General features: G+C 38.9%; 1 long non-coding RNA gene across 1 annotated transcript; it reads right to left on the bottom strand.

The window, feature by feature from the left end:
• Positions 1–654: 654 nt before the first annotated feature.
• On the bottom strand, positions 655–16734 carry LOC110443899. The gene is made up of 5 exons (XR_002462156.1): positions 16572–16734; positions 6333–6381; positions 5396–5513; positions 4761–4840; positions 655–1726 (listed from the first exon to the last, which is right to left on the bottom strand). It is a non-coding gene; the product is annotated as an uncharacterized LOC110443899 (long non-coding RNA).
• Positions 16735–17362: the final 628 nt, after the last annotated feature.

Genomic DNA, 17362 nt, shown 5'->3' with positions numbered 1-17362 from the left:
CAAAATTCAAGATAATGAAACGATATTAATTACATTCAAATTAAAGTAATGGAAATATAACCAAATCATCGCTTAATAGGATTTCGAGATAAAATGCGTATTGGAGATATGTTTCGTAATAACGAATCATTTTGATCATACTATACAATAAATATTGCCTACGTTTCACTAACCATGCATGTTACAAATGACTCTCAATGCAAACACTTGTTCGTTATCATCACAGCAGCATGATGTATATCTCTAATACATTATTCATGTAAACAGAAAGAATTGTTATTTCACACTTAAATTGTACTTTTGAAACAGAATATTTACAAAGAGTAATGTATAAACACTATGTGACCGCGTGTTAACTTAATCATCTTTACCAGGTGCATGTGTCATGCTGAATTCTCGTGATGGTAATTTATGGCAACGTCACTCGAGTTTTAATTAGCACAGCAATTGAAGTCCAATTGTTTGATTGGTTTTGTGTGGTTAAACGTTCTTTCAATGTCATTTAAGGACGTGCTCCATGTTTGTAATACATGTGTGCATTTGTGTATGTGTGTATATGTGCTGCCTCATTACGATAGCGCGGATATGATGCCGACTTTATCGTGTTATCTCACTGAAATATCATGCCGAAGGCACCCAGCACAGCATTCCGCCCTGTCACATTATACTGACCACGGGTGAACCAGTTGTTGGCATTCCTAATTGCTGAACATTAAGCAGGGAATAAAAACTTCCATTTGAGGACTTTGGTATTTCCCGACATGGGTACAGCACCCATTTTCTCCCACACTTCACAGGTACATTCCCGTTTTTGGTAGGGAAAAGATAAACCTGTCTTCAAGACAGCTGACACGCGCTATTACGTCACAGACAAAGCACTTCTTTCAACATGACATGTGACCCTGTGCACTTTTAGCAAAACCGATTTCATCATCAATTGTACACACATGTATTATATACATGTAAACAAAACATGGCAAGCTCAGCATTCCGATAGTTCAAAACAGGCAGTGTGTTGAAGTAGGAAAACATGGTGAAAAGGGAAGAATTGTTGATGAATTCAATTGATGATAGTTCGGTGCATTGGGGTCAAAAAATACAACTTCGCAGTGAAGGTATTTTTTACGGTATGAAAATGTGGGAGAAAAATAATCAATCACTCCTGTGTGATGTAGACAGAGATATCTCAACCCTCGGGATGAGATATTTTTTAGGTTCAGCACTCGGCTTTAAACCTAAAAAAATATCTCGCCCTCTGGTTGAGATATCTCTGTCTACATCACACAGGAGTGATAGATTCTATTAGACTTCCTCACATGGGCGAACATTAATATTCAAGTGAGGTACTATATCAAGCAAGCCTTGTGGGAAACAGCAGGTTTATACTTTTCACAATCCCCACCTGTAGGGGTAAGCTAATGTACAAGCTCAACAATATTCGAATATGAGTGTTATTCAAAAGATGAAGTTGAAATTAAAAAAAAAATGCTTATCATCATGTATTCAAATGCTAAAGTGCGCCATCTAACTAATAGTTTTAAAATCACATTTAAAATGTATGTGACATTCTGTAAGCTTGTTTTATACATGTACTTCAATATACACGCATTTGGCAAATAACAGGTCTTAATGTCAAAGTGATTTTAAAGTTCGAAGTCAATTATCCCCACTGGTACATGTAAATTGGATGTTGATAACTGCTACTGCAGCCTCCTTTTCTTCACACCTGAAAGACAGAGAACTAAATCAATACTACAATACAAAGAACAATTAAATTAAATCAACAATCTGACTATAGAACATATTTTAATGCTACCCCTATTGAACCAACGAACATCTTACTAAGGATCCACGTACTGCTGCCAAACACCACTGTACCTAAGCACGGGAAAAATAATTCCTACATGACTACTGCTTTGATAAATCATTTCTAAAGGAGAAAAAAACATACATTGTAGGATTCAGCGTTTTGAGTATAAAAATCCAAATGTGCTAATCTGGGATTTGAGCTTTAGATTTCAGGTAGTTACACTTCCCTAAGCTTCCCTGTCCCACTGCACTGTGGTTTTTCGTATCCTTAAGGATATAAATGTAGCACAGCTGGGCAAGGACACTTATGTTGAGCAGGAAGCTCAGTCGGTTTGTGATAGTTTAATTCCTGAACAGCTGAATGACGGTTTCCAATCCTGGTCTAGCCCCTCTGAATGTTAAAAAATGTTGCATATGATTTTGATTTATATTTCATCATCTATAATATTTTTTCATGAAAGTCCCGCTGTTATGATTTTCTTTTAGAAAAGATTTATCAAAGCTATAGTCATGTCGGAAAAAACCCTTTCGTATGCTTAGTTACAGTTTGGGCGTTGGAGCGGGGAGGCTCAAATCAATATATCCCTGCTGCAATGATACAGCAAATCCAAATTTAAACTCAGATATAACTGTACTCGCAAACAAATATTGTACCGCAATAATGTGTGTGGAAATTGTATTGAATGTCCAAGTAAGCACATATACGTTTGAAAGTATTTTACTGTAGTGTTTATCCAAAGAACTTGCAGATTTACAAAGGCATTTCCGCTTATTAACACTGAAACATGAAATGTCACATGTTTGTCTTCAAATCTTACAATGTGTTGAAATATTATAGTTTGAAACCGTTTCGAGGGAAAACTAGGATAACGCTAATATGGATACATGTATGTGGAATATGTTGGCAAAAGAATGTTGAATAAAAACTAGTTTGGCACTACTTTAAAATATTACTGATGTTAACTGGTGTCGGCTTTTAAAATGATGAAGATATCACATTTCTTATACAATATTTGATGATGTTGTTGTTGCTGTTGTTGATGTTGATGATGATGATAATACTCTGTACTAACGATGATGGTGTTGTTGATGTTGTTGGTGGTGTTGTTGATGTTGTTGGTGGTGTTGTTGGTGGTGGTGTTATTGGTGGTGTCGTTTGTGGTGTTGTTGTTGTTGGTGGTGGCGGTGTTGTTGGTGGTGAGGATGATGTTATTGATAACGATTATCGTGGTGGTGTGTTGTTGTTGTTGTTGTTGTTGGTGTTAGTGTTGTTGATGGTAGTGGTCCACGGTGGTGGTGGTGTTGGTGGTTGTTATTGTTGTTGTTGTTGTTGTTGGTGATGGAGTTGGTGTTGTTGTTGTTGGTGGTGGTGGTGTTGATTGTGGTGGTGTTGTTGTTGGTGGTGGTGGTGGTTCTGAAGTTGGTGTTGTTGGTGTTGATTGTGTTGTTGTTGTTGTTGGTGTTGATTGTGGTGTTGTTGTTGTTTTTGGTTGTGGTGTTGTTGTTGTTGTTGGTGGTGGTGGTGTTAATTGTGGTGGTGTTGTTGTTTTTGTTGGTGTTGTTGTTGTTGTTGTTGTTGGTTGTGGAGTTGGTGTTGTTGGTGGTGATTGTAATGTTGTTGTTGTTGTTGATTGTGGTGTTGTTGTTGTTGTTGTTGTTGATTTTGGTTGTGGTGGTGGTGGTGGTGTTGTCGGTGTTGTTGGTGTCGTTGGTGTTGTTGTTTGTAGTGGCGGTGGTGTTGTTGGTGTTGGTAGTGGTGGTGGTGGTTGTGTTGATGGCGGTGGTGTTTGTAGTGTTGTTTGTGGTGTTGTTGTTGTTGTTGGTGTTGTTGTTGTTGGTGGCGGTGGTGTTGTTGGTGTTAGTGTTCTTGTTGGTGGCGGTGTTGTTGGTGGTGGTGGTGATGGTGGTGGTGGTGTTGGTGGTGTTGGTGGTGTAAGTGTACGTGGTGTTGGTGTTGGTTGCGGTGGTGTTGTTGGTGTTAGTGTTGATGGTGTTGTTGTTGGTGTTGTTGTTGGTGGTGTTGTTGTTGGTGTTGTTGTTTGTGGTGATGGTGTTGGTGGCAGTGTTTTGGTGGTGTTGGTGGCGGTGTTTTGTTGTTGTTGTTGTTGTTGTTGGTGGTGGTGTTGTTGGTGGTGTTGTTGGTTTGGTGGTGGTGGGGATGATGATATTGATAACGATGATGGTGGTGGTGTGTTGTTGTTGTTGTTGTTGTTGGTGTTGTTGATGGTGTTGTTGATGTTGTTGGTGGCGGTGGTGTTGTTTGTGGTGTTGGTGTCGTTTGTGTTGTTGTTGTTGTTGTTGTTGTTGTTTGTGTTGTTGTTGTTTGTGTTGTTGTTGTTGTTGTTTGTGGTGGTGTTGGTGGTGGTGTTGCTGGCAGTGTTTTGGTGGTGTTGGTGGTGTTGGTGTTGGTGTTTTGGTGTTGTTTTTGTTGTTGTTGTTGTTGGTGGTGGTGTTGTTGGTGTTGTTGGTGATGGCTATGGTGGTGGTGGTGGTGGTGGTGGTGGTGGTGGTGTTGGTGTTGTTGGTGGTGCTGTTGTTGGTTTGGTGGTGGTGGGGATGATAATATTGATAACGATGATGGATGTGGTGTGGTGGTGGTGTTGTTGTTGGTGGCGGTGTTGTTGGTGTTGTTGGTGTTGTTTGTGTTGTTGGTGATGGTGTTTGTTTGTGGTGTTGTTGTTGTTGTTGTTGTTGTTGTTGTTGTTGGTGGTGGTGATGGCTATGTTGGTGGTGTTGTTGGTGTTGTTGTTGTTGTTGTTGTTGTTGGTGGTGGTGGTGATGGCTATGTTGTTGTTGTTGTTGTTGTTGTTGTTGTTGTTGTTGTTGTTGGTGTTGTTGTTGGTGGTGGGGATGATGATATTGATAACGATGATGGTGGTGGTGTGGTGGTGGTGGTGTTGTTGGCGGTGGTGTTGGTGTTGTTGTTGGTGGTGTGGTGGTGGTGGACTTACCCTCAAGCTATTTTTTGAAGTCACTTCAAGCAATTATTATTACATCTGGCATCTCAAGTTTGTCACTTTCGGGTTTTCGACTGAAATTAAATCGTAGTTAATAATTATTCGCGTGATAATATTACGGATGAATACAGAAATACATGCAAGACCTAGTGATGGTAATCATATAAAAGTCACCAGGACGAAATACGAACTCAATTGAGATCGAGGTTATACCAAAACCAAAATGTACTTGAACAGATTGAAGTCAATGGATGGCTAAAAGGAAGAGAGTAAAAGAAAGGTATAGAAAGAAAGTGAAGACATTTCTCAACTATGTTTGCCTTTCACGGAAATATACGACTGTTTCGATTGCCAGAATACTACTCTGGTCCACAGGGACCTGATATTTTGTTACATCTAAATTAAGGTGCTCAAAGTTATTGTACTCATTTTAGGGGTTTGGATCAATTAAAAATGCTACTCAATTATGATATATATATATACTAAACCCCTAAAACGTGTAAAACATTTGAACTCTTCCAATTCCAAGGTTGGAATAGTTCATTATGAAACTTTTGGGGTGAATGAGTTAAACATCAACCAAATCCTAACCGCTTTTATGTGGTGTTACATATGCATGTAGTACTTACAGAAGTAATTTGTTCCTCCTGTTTTTATTTTGAGTCCAAAAGCACAGCCAGGTCAGTATCACACCAATGAGGAGAAATATGAAGAAAAATGTAGCTAGTCGCCAAAAGTCTACGTCTTCTGAAAGATAGATACCCCTACAGGTATAAATTAACTTGCAGTGTAGAAAAAGTACAATTTGTAAATAACTTATATCATAATAATTACTCTCACATAAGGAGTTTAGTAGAGTAACGGATATTATAATACAGTGTTAAATAAACTTACCAAAATTTTCTAGCACAAACTACATTTAGTGTCATATATATACATAGATTGTTTTAGTGTACAAATGTAGTTAAATTTGAGGCAACCTGTGTAATAAGTAAGTCTAGCATAACAAATATATAAGTCTCGCATCATATCGCCCAAGTGAAACGTTATCAATCTCTTTTGGGAAACTAATTTTCTTGCTTCCCTACAATATTGCGGATAAAGTGTTATGTTACTGTTGTGTTATTTTAAAGCTTAGTATAAATGTATTGATTTTAAATTAATTATGTTAATGTCATACCCATATTGATTAAAATGTAAAAGTTAGGTTGAGGGACCGCCATCAATAGAAAACCATCATGCTTTCGTTCATTCCACTTACTATAATGATATTTGATTTTATAGTGCATACAATTTACATAGACATTGTGGATTATCACAAAAGTGAGAAAAAGGATTTGGAAATTTGTACATGCTACAATAGGATTATTGCATTTAACTAATTTTTAGGCACATAATCAAATTCAATATGGCTGATGTTAATGCTTCCTGGTATTTCACATCCCATTCCACAACCATATTTTAACAAACGATACAATAAAGGAAACAAAATATACGACATTATTCACAAATTTAAAAGAAACATTTGTATCATCAGGTATGTTATGTAATTAAATGAATACATACCCATTATGAAGCAATTACTGCTGGTTGCTTTCCGAAATTAAATATCCACCTAAAATAGGAAGAGATATACCCTTAGTTAATATCACCTACGAAAGGCTGGTCTCTCAAACCCGCTTAATTTTAACAATACATCATAAAAACAAGGAAGATAAATGACCGATCTTTAATTTTTATGAATAGAAGCTTCTTTTTAAAACATTCCATGAAATTACGTCACTTTAACCCTGTTATATTGAAGTAGAACAGCCTCTACGGGTTCTTGGCATGGTCTATTATATTAATTAGGGAGACAAGGACAACACTCGCCTATCACTAATACGGCACTCGGCGAGCTCATGATACGTTTCATGTATTTTTATAATGATTTATTATTGTTCTTGTTTTTGAAGGTTCGCTAAACTATTAAGTGCGGCTTCTATTTAGTCTGTAAATTTACCGTCAGATATGGTGTTAGACTGTCTCTAGATTATTCAATTACATATATAATTTCCTATTTATCGTCAAACGTATGAGTGTTTTACGAAATAACACCCAATTTTAATTGGTTGTTTACTAGAACAAACGGCACAACACAAACTTTGAGTTTGCTTCTAGCCGAGCTAACTGAGTACCTCCTCCTTATAACTTAAGTAAACAAATTGTTGGTAATATTCACGTGCATCGAACAACAGTTACTTAATGGAGACTATACAGTTACATGATTTCTTCATATTCAGAATAAAAGAGAACGCATAATTTATTCCCCTCGTCAGCAGATAAATGATAAAATAAATGAAGAATATATAAAAATAAAAAATAAATAAAAGAATAACCCCCAAAAAAACAATGAATAAAAAAGAAATATGAGTAAATAAAAATCACATTATAAAACTACAGTTATTTAAGCCATTCTTTAAAAAATATGGATCGTTATATTATTTGTCATAATATCTATAATATGTTAAAGCCATAACACCCTTTCAAACGATTATGATTTATAGATTATATGAAGGAAAATTTACGTTTGATTGGTTCTGGCATATACGTATTTATTGATACTAGGAATTGTTTTTCATCTAATATCAGCTCAAGAATTCAGGAAGCAATCGGAACGTTTTTAGTCAAAAATGATAATATAGTTAACAAAAGCGACTCTGACCTGGTTGTAATTACAAAGACAATGAATAACACAGAACCAAAACCGATTTTAAAAATCTTCCCTTACAAACGTTTTTAATGTTTACTTCAATGGGGAAAATTGCCCCGATGATATGTTCTAATGGATTCATATAATCGACAAACACGTATAAAGGAAACGTAACGCTCAAACACAAACAAACACGAAACTCTACACTCAATTAGTGACGTCATTGCACAATCTGAAACAAGATTGTAAACAGTATGTATATATATATATATATATATATGGGTCAAAGAAGTAATATAGACGGTAAAATCCCATATAACACTGGATCCTAATGGAGGCAAACCAAAAGAGGCGACTAAGTGTGGACCCCCTGCTGTGACTGTTAGATCCACCGCAGCATTGAGAGGCGACTAATGAGACATTCCGTAGCAAATTGAGATTTTTCACATTTACCGGGCCAGATTTCCACATGCACATGTTCCACGTTTTTGATATCTCTCGTTGACTCACTTTATGTGATAGTGCATCTTGCGCAAGAATAGGTCCTCTACATCAGCGTTCCTTGTCCGCGATGCTCTCAGCTTAATTGCTGCCTTCGGCTGTCTTTAGCCGAGGGGACTATTAATTTTTATATAATAGCTATATTTTCAATTATAGTATATCAGTTCTATCTTCTTGTAATATGATGAATATGTACATGTTACTGCTCTGTTTCACTGTGTCTTGAAAAAGGAGCGGATCGCTCCGAAAATTTGACAACCTAAACTTGTCCACAATGTTGGAATTACTTCTTCGCCCCATATATATATTTACATGTATATAAAAGGATATAACAGGTTCATTAAAAGTAAAAGGGATGTGAATTCGTGTGTTTTGAGCTAGGTCATATATAAAGGATTGGTGTCTATAAGGCACTGTTTGGGCCCCGGTATATTCGGTTTTGCCCTCCTTAATTTGTTCAAAGATTTCCTATTGTATAACATGCGCGAAAACTAAGGTAAAAGTTTGACCGAAAGTGAGTTTTTGGGGGTACCAAAAGGGGTAGGGTAAATCACAAATATAATTTGTTGTTTTCAAAATGAGCTTAAAAACCAAAAACGTACCATTTCTGTTTTTGAAAACATGTGTAAACTAAACAGGCATATATAAAAGAATGCAAAATAGCAAAAATGCAATCGTTACTTAAAGATCGTTTATAAACAACTTGATTAAGTCAGGGGGTTCTTTTAGGTATTTTCCAAATGAAAAGTGTTTTGTTTTCTCAATCATGTCCTTTCTAATTTAGATTTTGAGTTGAAATTTACAACTTTACTCATTTGAGTACACTGATATAAAATGCATATTGACTACACACTTTCCTTTTGTTTTATACTGAGTTATGGCTTCTGGACACATCTCATACTTGACAATTTCAAATACCTCTCTATCTTAAGTGAATTAAAAGGTGCATGACGCCCTTTATATGCTACATGTATAGGTATATGATAGTGATAGTTAATATCGTATAGTATATAATATGTGTTCAGTACCTGTGGTTAAAGTGAGTTCCAGGTCCTGATTTGTTTCCTTACTTATCAAAGTTAACTTACAAACAAAAAATGGCATTTGCCACCACAACTACAGTAAACTGATCAGTTTAATATAGGAAGATTGATTTGCTGGTAATTTTAAGTCTCCTAGCTTCATGGAAAGTATCTGTTTGAATCGTTTAAGTTACCCAGTTCATTGTTTAATCAACTGTTGTGCCAATTTCCAATGTTTATGCGCTGATTGTACATAGAAGGCATTTTAAGATAAGCATGCAACTTGGCATGGGTATTTTTTTATAAGATGATATTTAAGCGGTAAAAGTTTCATACTTATCCCATAATGCCTTTTTACTTAAAAAACACGTTTACTTTTGTTTTGGAATACACGGACTTAAGGGCATTTCCTTGCTCAAGGATTGTGGGCATGGCATGGTGATGCAGTGTTTTTAGACATTGATTTCACGCAAATTGATATTTTGGTCTCTACATGTCAAACAAAATATTACTTTCAGTACAGCATTTGCTCCGACGGAAATGGTCGTCGATGATAGTGCACTTAAGATTCCGAAATTCCTCGTGAAACATGATCAATCGAAGAGAAACAGGGAATCATGTTTCCGTGAAAACGGGGAAGATATAATAAATAAATTTACGTGTACACATTTTTGAAGCAGAAACCTGTGATTTGACCTAGATTTGCATGGCGGGTGTCGTTGATGGAAGCAGGGGACGTTTACCCTTCCGGAATACCTGGTCTTCCTCCTGTTCTACTTTTAAGGGTTCCGTGTTAATATTTTGTTTGTTCATAATAAGTCCTGATTTACCCCTATCGACATATTTATTTTCTGTTGATTGAGATATATAACACATATTATATCAATATTGCTTTTTGTAATTGTGTTAATTTTTCATGCAAATATACATTTACTGATAAAAAGAAAAGAGTAAGACGCAATAAACAACGAGCGGCGTTCTTGAAAACGGGTAAATATGGTCAAAATTATGGTAAAATATGGAGAGAAATAATAAATAGCTCATTGAATTATCGAAATAGTAATTCAATAAAATTTCAGAGAGCTGTATAAAAGTAAATAGCATTAAATAACCTTACCCCGCAATTTCTCACAATGAAGTAATGTAAAATGGCTCATGAACACAACTCTCGATCATCCATTATTCATTTGTCGTCCCCACTCCGAACTGTTTATAAAAAACTCAACATTCGGGCACTGCCCCAAAACATAACATTTTCCAAGACACTGGAACTCTCAAACATTTATTTACAAACATCGCTGTTGATACTTCTTTTAGGTAAGAAATACTTTCTTTTTTTAAATTTGTTGTAAATATTTGATATTAGAGGCAAATAACGTGCGACTGTCCCCTGTGGTAATTATATATATACTCTAGGTTAGGCAAAGATCGTGCTACTATCCCCTGTGGTAGTTATATATATACTCTAGGGGAGGCAAAGATCGTGCTGCTATCCCCTGTGGTAGTTATATATATACTTTAGGGGAGGCAAAGAGCTTGCTACTGTCCCCTGTGGTAGTTATATATATACTCTAGGGGAGGCAAAGATCGTGCTACTATCCCCTGTGGTAATTATATATATACTCTAGGTTAGGCAAAGACCGTGCTACTATCCCCTGTGGTAGCTATATATATACTCTAGGGGAGGCAAAGATCGTGCTACTATCCCCTGTGGTAGTTATATATATACATGTACTAAAGGGGAGGCAAAGATCGTGCTACTGTCCCCTGTGGTAGTTATATATATACTCTAGAAGAGGCAAAGATCGTGCTACTATCCCCTGTGGTAGTTATATATATACTCTAGGGGAGGCAAAGATCGTACTTCTATCCCCTGTGGTAGTTATATATATACTCTAGGGGAGGCAAAGATCGTGCTACTATCCCCTGTGGTAGTTATATATATACTGTAGGAGAGGCAATGGTCGTGCTACAGTCCCCTGTGGTAGCTATATATATACTCTAGGGGAGGCAAATATCTTGCTACTATCCCCTGTGGAAGTTATATATATACATGTACTCAAGGGGAGGCAAAGATCGTGCTACTATCCCCTTTGGTAGTTATATATATACTCTAGAAGAGGCAAAGATCGTGCTTCTATCCCCTGTGGTAGTTATATATATCTACTCTAGGGGAGCCAATGGTCGTGCTACTATTCCCTATGGTAGTTATATATATATACATGTACTAAAGGGGAGGCAAATATCGTGCTACTACCCCCTGTGGTAGTTATATATATACTCTGGGGGAGGCAAAGATCGTGCTGCTATCCCCTGTGGTAGTTATATATATACTCTAGGAGAGGCAATGGTCGTGCTACAGTCCCCTGGGATAGTTATATATATACTCTACGGGAGGCAAATATCGTGCTACATTCCCCTGTGGTATATATATACTCTACGGGAGGCAAATATCGTGCGACTTGTCCATGTGGTATATATATTATACTCTAGGAGTTGCAATGGTCGTGCTACAGTCCCCTGTGATGGTTATATATATACTCTACGAGAGGCAAATATCGTGCTACAATCCCCTGTGGTGTATACTCTAGGGGAGGCAAAGTACATGTACATGTATATCGTGCTACAATCCCCTGTGGTGTATACTCTAGGGGAGGCAAAGATCTTGATACTGTCCCATGTGGTAGTTATATATATATACTCTAGGGGAGGCAATGATCGTGCTACAGTCCCCTGTAACAGTTAATTATATACTCTAGGGGAGGCAAAGATCTTGATACTGTCCCATGTGGTAGTTATATATATATACTCTAGGGGAGGCAATGAACGTGCTACAGTCCCCTGTAACAGTTAATTATATACTCTAGGGGAGGCAAAGATCTTGATACTGTCCCATGTGGTAGTTATATATATATACTCTAGGGGAGGCAATGATCGTGCTACAGTCCCCTGTAACAGTTAATTATATACTCTAGGGGAGGCAAAGATCTTGATACTGTCCCCTGTGATAGTTATATATATCTACTCTAGGGGAGGCAATGATCGTGCTACAGTCCCCTGTGATAGTTATATATATACTCTAGGAGAGGCAATGGTCGTGCTACAGTCCCATGTGGTAGTTATATATATACTCTACGGGAGGCAAATATCGTGCTACATTCCCCTGTGGTATATACTCTACGGGAGGCAAATATCGTGCGAATTGTCCATGTGGTATATATATTATACTCTAGGAGTTGCAATGGTCGTGCTACAGTCCCCTGTGATGGTTATATATATACTCTACGGGAGGCAAATATCGTGCTACAATCCCCTGTGGTGTATATATACTCTAGGGGAGGCAAAGCTCTTGCTACTGTCCCCTGTGGTAGTTATATATATACTCTAGGGGAGGCAAATATCGTGCTACAGGCCCATGTGGTAATTATATATATACTCTAGGGGAGGCAATGATCGTGCTACAGTCCCCTGTGATAGTTATATATATACTCTAGGAGAGGCAATGATCGTGCTACAGTCCCCTGTGGTAGCTATATATGTATACTCTACGGGAGGCAAATATCGTGCTACTGTTCCCTGTGGTAATTAAGTATATACTCTAGGGGAGAGAAATATCGTGCTACAGGCCCATGTGGTAATTATATATATATACTCTAGGGGAGGCAATGATCGTGCTAAAGTCCCTGTAACAGTTAATTATATACTCTAGGGGAGGCAAAGATCTTGATACTGTCCCATGTGGTAGTTATATATATATACTCTAGGGGAGGCAATGATCATGCTACAGTCCCCTGTGGTAATTATATATATACTCTAGGTGAGACAAATATTATTACATATTAAACACAGTACACATTTTACGACAGTCCTTAAACGGCATTCCTCATCCCAGTAATGCATCAGAGTGATCTAGAGGAGTAGGCTTTCTAATATTTATCACCCAGCTTCCCCTTTTTGGGATATCACCTCAGCCCCCAGGGGAGCTAGATCTACACGCTTTTTAACCAAATGATTCAAAGATCCCAATGTGTATTCATGCCTCTCTTTTCATTATTCATCATTATAGGGTTAAACTGTTGATATATCAACTGTTTCAAAGACACGATGGATAGATTGAACCCCAATGCAAATATTGGTGGTGTTGAAGTGAAGAGGGATGGGGACTCACATTCCATTTACACATAGACTATGCAGTCTATAAAGCGATATTCATCAATAAAATAATGCATTTTATAATTGGGAGATAGTCGGTAGACCGTTGATCTGAGTAGTAATCAATACTGGTAGCGATAGTTACAGGGATTATTAGCAGTAGTCGTAAGGGATTAACTGTAATTGGTCTACCTGATATAGAATTAAATAATAAAGAGTTACCTACCATCTTACTCAGCTTGGAATTATTCAAAATATATCATATTTTAATGTTTTCTTTCTCATTTTAAAGCATAATTTATATGCAATTGTTCAGAACGCGCTTAAATGTCTCCCTTTAAAATGATCGAGAGTAAGAATATTGTTGTAGTGTTATATTTAATGTTATAAAAACTGCTCACCGGCATAAATGTTTTTTATTTGATATAAAAACTGTGCGATTTCCTAGCGTAGCTGTTGTTGTTTCAAACACAAAATTGCCCAACTCTGCGCTGATGTGTAATCAAAGCTCCCCTAACCCCTGATTGGCCTTTAAGCATACTTTTTGTCGTTAGGGTAGGAGAGTAAGTGTGAGGGATAGAGGAAGTGTTTATGAGAGTTGGTGTAAGTGAGGGATAGAGAGTGAGTGGAATTGGTGTTGGAGATAGTGAGTGTGGCAGAGGGAGTCAGTGTGGGAGAGAGTGGGTGTGGGAGAGAGTGAGTGAGTTTGGGAGAGAGTGGAAGAGAGTGGGAGTGTGTAAGTGTGGGAGAGAGGGAGAGAGGGAGAGAGTGAGTGTGGGAGTGAATGAGGGAGTGTGTGAGTGAGTGAGTGAATGTGGGAGAGAGTGAGTGTGGGATAGAATGAGTGTGGGAGAGAATTAGTGAGTGTGGGAAAGAGTGAGTAAGGTAGAGAGTGAGTGAATGAGTGTGTGCGAGAGTGAGTGTGGGAGTGAGTGTGGGCGAGAGAGTAAATGGTGGTGAGTGTGAGTGAGTGTGAGAGAGAGTGTGGGAGAGAGTGAGTGAGTGTGGGAGAGAGTGAGTGGAGTGTGTGCGGGAGAGAATGAGTGAGTGAATGTGGGATTGAGTGTGGGCGAGAGAGTGAGTGGTGGAGAGAGTGAGTGGGGAGAGTTAGTGTGGGAGAGATAGAGAGTGAGTCGAGTGTGTGTGGGAGTGAGAGAGAGTGAGTGTGACAGTGTGTGAGAGTAAGTGAGTGTGGGTGAGTGTTGCCGAGAGAGTTAGTGGTGGAGAGAGTAAGTATGGGAGAGAACGAGTGTGGGAAAGGGAGTGTCGGAGAGAGGGAGTGAGTGTGGAAAAGAGTGTGAGTGTGGAAAAGGGAGTGTGGGAGTGAGTGTGGGAGAGTGTGAGTGAAGGAGAGAGTGAGTGTGGAGAGAATGAGTGAGTGTTGGAGATAGTGAATGTGGGAGAGAGTGAGTGTGGGAGAGAATGAGTGAGTGTGGGAGAGTGTGAGTGTGTGAGAGAGTGAGTATGGGAGAGAGAGAGTGTGGGAGAGAGTGTGTGAGTGTAGGAGAGAGCGAGTGTGGGACAGAGTGAGTGTGGGAGAGAGTGATGTTGGAGAGAGTGAGTGTGGGAGAGAGTGAGTGGGTGATTGTTGGAGAGAATGAGTGAGTGTTGGAGTGAGTGAGTGTGGGATAGTGAGTGTGGGAGAGAGTGATTGATTGAGTGAGTGAGTGAGTCAGTGTGGGAGAGAGTGAGTGAGTGTTGGAGAGAGTGAGTGAGTGTGGGAGAGAGTGAGTGAGTGAGTGTGGGAGAGTGTGAGTGTGGGAGAGAGTGAGTGAGTATTGGAGAGAGTGAGTGTGGGAGAGAGTCAGTATGGGAGAGAGTGAGTGTAGGAGAGAGTAAGTGTGGGAGATAGTTAGTGTGGGAGAGAGTTAGTGTGGGAGAGAGTGAGTGTGTGAGTGTGGGAGAGAATGAGTGAGTGTGGGAGAGAGCGATTGTAGGAGAAAGTGATTGTAGGAGAGAGTGAGTATGGGAGAGTGTGAGTGTGGGAGAGAATGAGTGTGGGAGAGAGTGAGTGAGTGAGTGTGGGAGAGAATGAGTGAGTGTGGGAGAAAGTGAATGAGGGAGAGAGTGAGTGTGGGAGAGAGTGAGTTTAGGAGAGAGAGAGAGAATGAGTGAGTGAGTTTGAGAGAGAGTGAGTGAGTGAATGTGGGAGAGAATGAGTGGGTGAGGGAGAGAGTGAGTGTGGGAGTGAGTGAGTGTGGGAGAGAGTGAGTGTGGGAGAGAGCGAGTGTGGGACAGAGTGAGTGTGGGACAGAGTGAGTGTGGGAGAGAGTGAGTGTGGGAGAGAGTGAGTGGGTGATTGTTGGAGAGAATGAGTGAGTGTGGGAGAGAGTGAGTGTGGGATAGTGAGTGTGGGAGAGAGTGATTGAGTGAGTGAGTGAGTGAGTGTGGGAGAGAGTGAGTGAGTGTTGGAGAGAGTGAGTGAGTGTGGGAGAGAGTGAGTGAGTGAGTGTTGGAGAGTGTGAGTGTGGGAGAGAGTGAGTGAGTGTTGGAGAGAGTGAATGAGTGTGGGAGAGAGTGAGTGAGTGTGGGAGAGAGTGAGTGTGGGACAGAGTGAGTGTGGGAGAGAGTGAGTGTGGGAGAGATTGAGTGTGGGAGAGAGTGAGTGTGAGAGAGTGAGTGTGGGAGTGTTGTAGAGAGAGGGAGTGTGGGAGAGTGGATGTTGGAGAAAGAGTTAGCGAGTGTGGTAGGGAAAGTGATGAGTGTGGGAGTGAGTGGGTGAAAGGGTTGGGAGTAGGTGAGAGCGGTTGAGCAAGGAGATACATTTTAGTCCGTGTATTCCAAAACAAAAGAAAAGGCGTTTTGTTTTTAAGGAAAAGGGCATGGTTTGATAAGTATGAAACTTTCACAAATTAAATATCATTAAATAACCATTATCTATCCCAAGTTGGATGCTTATCCAAAAATGCCTTCTATGTACAATCAGCTCATACACATTGGAAAAAGGCACAACAGTTGATAAAACAATGAAATGGTTTAACTTAAACGATTCAAACAGATACAGAAATATAACTCTTTTGGTTTTTAAGCTCATTTTTAAAAACAGCAAATTATATTTTGTGATTTACTATACCCCTTTTGGTACCCCCAAATTTTACCTTCGTTTTCGCGCATGTTATACAATAGGACATCTTTGAACAAATTAAGGAAGGCAAAAACCGAATATACCGGGGCCCAAAAAGGACCTTATAGACACTCATCCTTTGATATCTATACATGTACATGTAGTCCCCCGTTATACCGTCACATTTTGTCCAGTGTTTTGGCGGTATAACGGGCTGGCGATACAATGGGGTTTCAGTAGGACAGCAAAATGTACCAAGCAAGTGTAGTAAAATGTTCATCTAAACTGTACATGTGAAACAAATATATTTGTACACACATATATATATATATATATTTGTACGACGTAGATTATATATATGTGTATGTACTCACCAACTGTGTGTACTTGTTAGGAGCTTTGATAAACATCACACTCTTCCGTGTATTCGGTTGAAATATTGCATTCTGGAAGGCACGTCAACTTTTTATAGGTATTGAAGCAGGAGGTACAAAGTCCACCACACGCCAAGACCGTGACAATGTATGTCGGAATAAGTAAAACCGAAACTGCTATATTTAGAACCAGCACACACTCGATATAGATATACACCGATTCATTGTCGGAATTAACATTTGTATATAGAAAGTACACAAAATAATATTGATATATAGAGAATAATACATGCCCTTTTCCATATCACACCCAGTATTAACCCGAGACTGCAATATCAGCCCAAGGGCCGAAGGCCCGCGGGCTGATATTGGTCGAGGGTTGATACTGGGTTTGATATGGAAAAAGGCGTGTTTTATTCTGTTTATTACATACCTACTAATAAAAACTACTATCATATGATTCATTTTCATTTTTGAAATATTGAAAAATGATTTTTTTTTTTTCCAAATGGGGTGTGATATGGGTTTTGCGGGCTGATATGGGTTTTGGGGTGTGATACGGCTGGGGCTGATACGGGGTTTGGGGTGTGATACGGCGGGGGGTGATACGGGGTTTGGGGGGGGATACGGCGAGGGCTGATATGGGTTAGAGCAATTGTGTCGTATCGCATTTACAAAAAACCGTATTTATTAGTAAGTATGTAATAAATCTATATATTCTTGAAGATTTGCACATCACCTACTATGTTATATAACATAACCGTATTATAATAGTAATACATGTATCACAA

This window comes from Mizuhopecten yessoensis, unplaced genomic scaffold, assembly GCF_002113885.1.
Source record: "Mizuhopecten yessoensis strain PY_sf001 unplaced genomic scaffold, ASM211388v2 scaffold716361, whole genome shotgun sequence".
Classification (NCBI taxonomy): Eukaryota; Metazoa; Mollusca; class Bivalvia; order Pectinida; family Pectinidae; genus Mizuhopecten; species Mizuhopecten yessoensis.
This window is presented reverse-complemented; position numbering and strand designations above follow the sequence as displayed.